Source organism: Acanthisitta chloris, unplaced genomic scaffold, assembly GCF_000695815.1.
Source record: "Acanthisitta chloris isolate BGI_N310 unplaced genomic scaffold, ASM69581v1 scaffold37825, whole genome shotgun sequence".
Taxonomy (NCBI): Eukaryota; Metazoa; Chordata; class Aves; order Passeriformes; family Acanthisittidae; genus Acanthisitta; species Acanthisitta chloris.
The window spans coordinates 355-7,618 of NW_008672788.1; the positions used below are offsets into that span (position 1 = coordinate 355).

The 7,264-nt window shown below is 43.8% G+C and overlaps 1 long non-coding RNA gene across 1 annotated transcript in view; it reads right to left on the minus strand.

The window, feature by feature from the left end:
- The window catches only part of LOC103802192, a 38,554-nt gene that overhangs the window by 347 nt on the left and 30,943 nt on the right, over positions 1–7,264 (minus strand). The gene's annotated exons all lie outside the window — the stretch shown is intronic.

Genomic DNA, 7,264 nt, shown 5'->3' on the forward strand with positions numbered 1-7,264 from the left:
AGCACACCTCTGCCAGCAAGAAAACAAACCTTTAATCAGATCAACTCTGACGTCATCAACTGTGGTTAATAATTTCTCCAGTCCTTTCGAAAAATAAAAGTCAAACTTCTGGCTGCTGCTACAGCACTTGGAAGGGGCCCCTTGCCCCCGCAGCTGCCCCGAGTTCGAGGGCTTCCCCTCCCCCTGTTCCCGGGCACCATGACCCAGGAATCTCGCTCCGCGCCGTGGCGTGCTCCACCTGTCGTGGGAACTGCCCGGCTCCTCCAGCGGCTTGGGGGGGGTCTGCGAGCATTTCTCAGCCTCTCCCCCTCTCTCTCTGCACTCATAAATAGAAATGAAACTGGAGGGCAAGGGACAGAAAAAAAAAACCCTACAAAACACCCAAGCAACCAATACTGACGCACTGAGACTTTATTGGAAAGTTTCATAACTGCCTGTGCCTTGCCACGTTATGACACTGCACACACGCGCTCTCGCTGCCTCGCTCATACACACACATCCACTCCCTCCCGCACTCCCTCTCACTCTACACACAGCACACGGCTCACGGGAGGCTGCTCCGGCTCAGAGCCTCACATCAGCCACAAGACGCAAAGGATTCGCAAGCAACACAACTGCGGAATGAAAAGTGCTGGTTTGGGGGTTAGCGTTTTGAGGAATTTTTGGCGGTGTACCGAAGAGGCAGATGCTTTGTCTTTCTCTGCCTTTTGTTGGGGTTTTTTATAGATTGAGATAACAGCTGCACAACTCGGGGCATACTTAAGTTTCTACAAAAGCCCCAGGTGTCTTATCTTCAAAGGAAAAAAATCTCCTTTCTCTCCCTGACTGCAGCAGTGGAGCTGAAGGATGTGCTGCTACGAGACTCCAGCCCATGCTCAGCTCACTGTCACTCACTGGCAGTTCTGTTTTAAATTCAGGAGTGCCTGGCTCATCTGCTGGGAAGTAATGTAACAAAATAGTGATTAGCTTTCTCAGAAAAGAAATTGTTTGTAATAGACTGAGCCAGAGCATAAGAACTGCTCTTCTGTTGCTACGGCATTGGTCTGCAAATAGTCTGGTAAAAGCCACGAAGGCTTCTTGCAGAGTAACCTCCCACTCACTGCAAAGGGGCTGCAATATAGAAGAACTTATCTTTGCCTTTCTTTTTTTCCTACTTTCTACTTAATTTTTTCATCTTTGATAACCTATTGTCTAGATTCGGGCTATAACAGGATTTCTTGGTGTCCAAATAATATGCAAAGCTTACATTACAGGAGAACTGAATTTCTCACAGAGATCTGCCCTATGTGCATCATTTACTGACATATTTTAGTAAAAAATGATTCCTCACACTATTCAAAGTCAGATAAGCTTATAGCATATAAATATTTACTTCCAAAATTTGTATTTGGGATTACCTCCGTGGGAACCAGCTGTAGAACTACCTAGTGAAATAAATCCATTTTTACCTTCTGCTAGTTTTAGCAGTAATGATTTTATCCAGCTGCTTGGATTAGCATTATATTGACTGCTCTTCCCACACCAAAATCCTCAAATATAACCCTCAAGTTTACAAACGAACATCACAGTAGATGGCACATAACATTTCACTTTAGAAGGGACCTGAAACTCCACATCTAACCTATGTACAAAGACATTGCTATCCTGGTCTGTTCCAGATGTTTAAATCCTTCAAACAAACAAACAACAATCCACTATGTACACAGTAGCAAAAGGAAAACAAACACAACAATATATGGCTGTATTCTAAGGAACGAGATGGCTTCTACAGCATACAAATCAGGGACCAAACACGGACACAGCAGAACACTGCTTTGTTCAGATCGGATGAAGGACACTCCATTCTGTGGGTAACACGGCTGGGGAGAGCAGGGGAGCACAACTCAGTCTGAGCTTCTGCTGAGGGCTCAGATAAAATGTGTGTCTGTCCTGTTAAGTGAAACAACTAGTTAGATAAACCCATGGCAATATAATTCCATCTAATTTCATTTCCCACCTAGCTCAGTTGCTTTTCTGCTTCTCACTTTCTGTGAATTTGACAGGCCTTGCAAAATGTTACTATACTGGATTAAACCCTTGGAATTTTTAACTCTTTGATCACTAAGCAGCACTGGACTTTACACACTGTACCCGATGATGCCAGTATGTCAGCATCTACATAATAATGTTTCATCTGCTGCTTTTTTTACCCAAAATACTCAAGTAGCTAATTGACTAAACGCAAGGAACTGCTGTGTTGACCTTGGAAATGCCAGACAATGCTGCAAAAAGCAGTACTTTGCTTCCTCATAAAATGCCGAATCCCAAGAGGAAAAAAAAATAGGATGTCTTTCTGTCTGTATGTTGAAATATTACACCTATAGTCAGTCTATTTTTATGCCATCCCATCAATCTCAGTAACCAGTACTAGATTCAGAATTGACGCATGCACCAAACACATGGGAGAGCCAGCATTTCAGTTTCCTGAAAAATTTCTGATGAAGGCAACAGAGGACAGGCTTTCTCTACACTTCCTTCTCCTTCCTATGATTTCATCTGATCAAATGTTGATTTATGATAAAATAAATAATTTTCAGCAAGGGTTACCTCCACCCATAATTGCAGAGTAATACTTCACATTTACATTGTGCTGTGTGTCCACAGACATCCTTGACTTCACGGCATTCATTAATTCAGTCTGAGCAGCCCTTGGGAAAGAAGGGAAAAGATATGATCCAAACTCTAGCATTAAGACTGAAGAAGAGAAAGGTGATGTGACTTGCCCAGGCCACCCCATGAGCAGGTGGCAGAGATGTCAAGAGATCCCAGGACCTGTGCCTCCAGCTCCAGCACAGTACCGGTCGGATGCTGCAGGGACTGGGCAGCTGGGGACTCTCTGGGCCCAGGTGACTGGAGGGTGATGCAGAAGACAGAGCTCCTCACCAGAGCTTGCAGTGCAGCTGTGCCTCTGTAGCCACTTGAGAAGAGTTGTCGCAATACAGCACTGCTTCAGGAGAGGCTCAGCAGCAGAGATCGCTCACTATTGGCCATGGAGAGGGACAAGAGCACTGACCAGACTAATTGGGAGGGAGGGGAGGACTGGGGATTGGCAGGAGCCCTCCTGTAGGCTCAGTAACGAGCACAAGCTTCTTAAATAGAACAACTGCACTCAGCACAATCACAGAGCTGTGACTGTAAAGTCCTGTTATGTTAATTCATTTAAACCCAGCGTGCTGTGCATGGTGCTAATACCACTATTTCCCTCACATGAAACCTGCAGCTCAAAGGTTAAGTGCTTTAATCAAAGCCACACAACCACCTCTAGTGTGGAAGGCACATCCAGCCCTAGCTCCTGCTCCCTCCCTTCCCCTCCAACACTTCTCCTCATAAAATCAGGCCTGTCTCTACTAGAAACAGTTCTTTCATCTGTGGGGCCCACATCCTGCGGGTGACTGCACGGTAAGTCCCGGAGACACCGCAGTGCCAGAGACGAAGGGGAATTTCTGCTCACCTGGACTTAACTTGCTATCTTGAGGCCTAAAACACTACATAGGTAGGTGAATATAGGCTGGGAGTCCAAGAGGATTTATGTTGTTATCAGAAGACAACGTTAGTATATAGATCCAGTACCTCGTAGCAAATATAGCTTATAAAATAACTACAAAGGTAACTCCATAGTTAGCTCCTGGCATGCCTGTGACATCTGCAACATTCTCACTGGGAGATGTGGTTTAAAGATCATATTGCTGTCCTAGCAAATGTTAAAAAAAATCCAGACAGATCTCCCCGAGCACACACTTGGTTTCAAAAGAATGAGATTTGTCAAAAAAATGAAAAAAAAAACCCCACCTGTGTTTTACTTATGTCATGCAATGTTAATTTTTACAGTATAGTTGTATAGTCTTACAAGTTTCTTTTCGACCATGGTGAGAGGGGAAAAAGAAGCAAACCCAAACATTCGCAATGGGGAACATTAAGAAATGCACAATATATAAAATTCATAATAAAACTGCCAATGCTGTGACTGCTATGGGTCAAGGTGTCTTAGGCTACCCCATTCTCCTACTGCAATGAGAGATAACACTGCAGTGATACTGGTGCCAGTGGGAGGATATAAACAGCAAGAGAATTTGCCATCTCAGCTTTATTCACCAGAGCTTTCCCATGTAAAAAACAACTCAATAAATAAAAATTTTAATTGGCAAAAGAAATAAAATAGCTACTTCACCTGACCTGCCCATCTCTTTCGGGGATGAGAGCAGCTATGCTAACACTGAGTGGTGTACGCTCTGCGAGCAAAGAACAGAAAGGAAAAGTACACCTATGGCAGAAAGGAGTTAAAAAACTCACTAGACAAATGAATTTTAGTTTTTCATAAACCACACCACAAAACCTGGGGCATGCCTTGACACATGCCAAAGCTCAGGAATTAGTCTTCCGAAAAAAACCACACTTCTTAAAGGCACAGCATGTCCTGCTGCACCAGCAGAGGAGAGGCAAGGCAGAAAGGAAGGAGATGAGACCACCAGGACAAAAATAAGAACAGCCGGGGGAAATGAAGTTGTAAAACTATGACTCATCAATTCCTTTGCTACGATATCCACATAAAGCTCCTTTATCATCAAAAAACAAAGAATAAAGAGAATAAAGAAACTATGAAACCAAACAGGCTCTACTTACACCCTTCCTTCTCCATCATGCTGACTCTGCAACCTCTGGAGATAAAGGAGTTCTCAAGGACAGTTTCTGTCTGTTGTTTATTGAGGCTGGTCATAGGACAGCATTAGTTTTGCTAGCTCTTTGCCTTATTTCTCTCCTCACCACAGCCAAGCATTGATTTATAAAAGAGAACCTGCGCTCACTGGACCATCTTCCCAACCTCTCAAACACTTTCTGTGCACTCCTGTACTTCTGGATCGTGTGACCAATCATGCCCACATGACCACAGTTGCCTCCCTTTAGTGCTGAGCTTCCTGCCCCTTCACCTGCATGTAGGACTCACACATGGAGTTTATCTTTTATGTTGTGATAAAGAAATTATCACACCAGCACCTCCTCCTCCCTAAGCAAGCAGAAGGTGACACCTAAGAAAAGCCCATTAACTACAGCTAGAAAGTGATGCTCTCCCTGCTTTGCCATTTCTGCAGTAACACCTGTAGGCACAGTCTATCCTGCAAAGCTTCTGACCTGACCTGCAGACAGCCCATGGCTGCTGCAGTTCCACTGCCTGCCCTGGAGATACACTGGCTTCCACCAAACATGGACATCTGTAATCACAGCAACCTGTGGAGGACTGAGGCCTATTTCCTGGACCTTCCCTTCCAAAAGTTTCTCAGTGTGAGGCAGAGCAGCATGAATGTGCTTAGGAGACTTTCTCAGCAGACAGACACACCTGCATCTGAGCAAAGGACCATCCAGACTACAGCAACCATGCGTCTTTAGCTTCTTTTCACAGTGTGCTGATGGATGACATTTATTACCTGTTCACTGACTGAGCTTCCAAGTGTCCTCACCTTGCTCCATTGCTGCTTCTCCTTCACCCTTTGCTTTTGTGCTCCCTCTTCCTTTTTTGATTTACTTGGCTAGGCAATTCTTTCTTGGGTAGTTTTTAAACAGAAAGGAAAGGGAAAGGAAAAAGGACAACAAAACATTGGTACTAACACAGTGTTTGCAAATCACTCTTCAGCTGGCTCTAAGGGAATGAAGGCTTCATCTTGCCTGTTTGGACTGTGAGCTATTCTTTACTCTTTTCACTTGGTGTTTGTACTTCAGCTAGCAAAACAGGGCCCTGAGCTCACATTCAGTCCTCAGTCCCCAGCCTAATCTAACACAGGTCAAGGATTGAGCAATATGTGCTCAAAGCATCCACGAAAACCCACCCCCTTTGTCAGCAGCATTCTTGGTTTAGAGAGCATAACAATACAAGCAGTTTTTAAAATACAGTAGACAGCTAAATCTTTTTAATTTGTCCTTCAGGAGAAAGGCATTAGGAGAGAATTAGGATAGGAATAGGGCTGTTACACCCCCATCCAAAATATTGAGCTTTCCATCATATGGCAATTCCTCTAGCTTGCAATATGGTTTCTCATTATCTCTTTAAAGGTTCTGGGAATTAAAGAAAGTGCAGTGGTCTGAATAAACATAATGGTCATGCTGGAGAAGGTGAGGATCAATGCTCTGTGGCACTAACACCTTCCACTTGCATCCTCTCCAGGGGAGGAAGGGGTGGGTTTCTGTGAGCCTGATGTGCTTGTTCCAGGCTTCACTGTTGCCCACTCACTGAATTCACAATGCATTGCAAACACTGTATACTCCAAGGCAAGCTCACACCTCCTGCTGCTAAATGGAAGTCAAACCTTTAACTTTGATTTAGAAACTAAGGTCTCAAGAGTTCTGATCAATAAGTAAATCAAACGTTTAAAACACTTTGTGCTCTTATTACAAGATCATGAGATAGTGGAAAATTAATCTTACAAAGTAACTGAGCTCATAATGCACATGATTTTTTCCCTTCCTGAGCTCTATGTGAATTCTTTCCTAAATTGCCTATCTTGCATAATTTTAATTGGATCCCAGAACACCATGACCTTGATGCAGTAGCTACAGTATCTCAGTGCTGTCTTCTACAGTTATATATGGTACAGTGCCTTCCAAATCTGTGAACCCTGAGAGATCAGAAGTGTGTGCTGTGCAGTGCTATTTTTCTTATATCCAAACATTTCTGATTCAAGGTCTTTCAAGAAGGCTCTGATTGCCTTGGAAGGTCACCAAGATAAAGAACCCACTTCAGTAACTAGCTGAGTTCCTCATAAACTGCACTGGGGGCCAGCTGTTAGTTATGGGTGATATCCTGGCTTTACTCTCAAAGCCAGGATATCACTTGTGTGATATTCTCTCTAAGACTGTGAGCATGACTAGAAACATGATCCATGCCTTGAGATTACTGCCACCTCCTGTGTGTAAGTCAGGGAGGTCACTTCAGACCTGAGTAATGCAAAAGACAGCTCTGCAAACTTGGGGGATCTTGACTCTGGTGGGTACTACACTGCTGTTACTCAAATGGTATTACAGCTCTCTGGAACAAACCTTGTAGCTCTGCAAGAATCACAAAAGCCTGACCCTCAGTACAAATGGATTCCTTCAGAAAATTCATCATTCTCCCTTTTCATCAAGGATATCTTTCTGAATGGAAAAATCACCAGAGAGATTTAAAAGATAATCCAAAATTGAGCATCTAGCTGTGCACTTGGACTCTGCAGCATTCAGCATGGTTGAGCTTTCAGCA